General features: G+C 44.0%; 1 non-coding gene across 1 annotated transcript; it reads right to left on the reverse strand.

Moving 5' to 3' along the window:
- Positions 1–214: 214 nt before the first annotated feature.
- Positions 215–321, reverse strand: LOC114372690. The gene has a single exon (XR_003658261.1). It is a non-coding gene; the product is annotated as a small nucleolar RNA R71 (small nucleolar RNA).
- Positions 322–586: the final 265 nt, after the last annotated feature.

A 586-nucleotide genomic window follows, 5' to 3' on the forward strand; every position in this document is an offset into this window, starting at 1 on the left:
CCTGCACAAACATTTGAAGGAATTTCATATTGTCTGCTCCACCATGAAACCCCCAGATGTCCAGGAGGATCACATATTTCTAAAGGCTTTTCCTCATTCTCTGGAGGGAGTGGCAAAGGACTGGCTGTATTACCTTGCTCCAAGGTCCATCACGAGCTGGGATGACCTTAAGAGAGTATTCTTAGAAAAAAATTTCCCTGCTTCCAGGACCACAACCATCAGCAAAGATATCCCAGGTATTAGACAACTCAGTGGAGAGAGCCTGTATGAGTACTGGGAGTGATTTAAAAAACTATGTGCCAGTTGCCCTCACCATCAGATTTCGGAGCAGCTTCTTCTCCAATATTTTTATGAAGGACTCAGTAATATGGAGAGAAGTATGATAGATGCTGCTAGTGGTGGAGCCCTTGGAGACATGACTCCTGCTGAAGCCAGAAATTTAATTGAGAAGATGGCTTCCAACTCTCAGCAGTTTAGCGCCATAAATGATGCCATAGTCATTAGAGGAGTGCATGAGGTAGCTACAAACTCAGCTGCATCATCTGAGACTAAGAAGCTTGAAGGAAAACTGGATGCATTGGTTAAC

This window comes from Glycine soja, chromosome 10 (genome assembly GCF_004193775.1).
Source record: "Glycine soja cultivar W05 chromosome 10, ASM419377v2, whole genome shotgun sequence".
Taxonomy (NCBI): Eukaryota; Viridiplantae; Streptophyta; class Magnoliopsida; order Fabales; family Fabaceae; genus Glycine; species Glycine soja.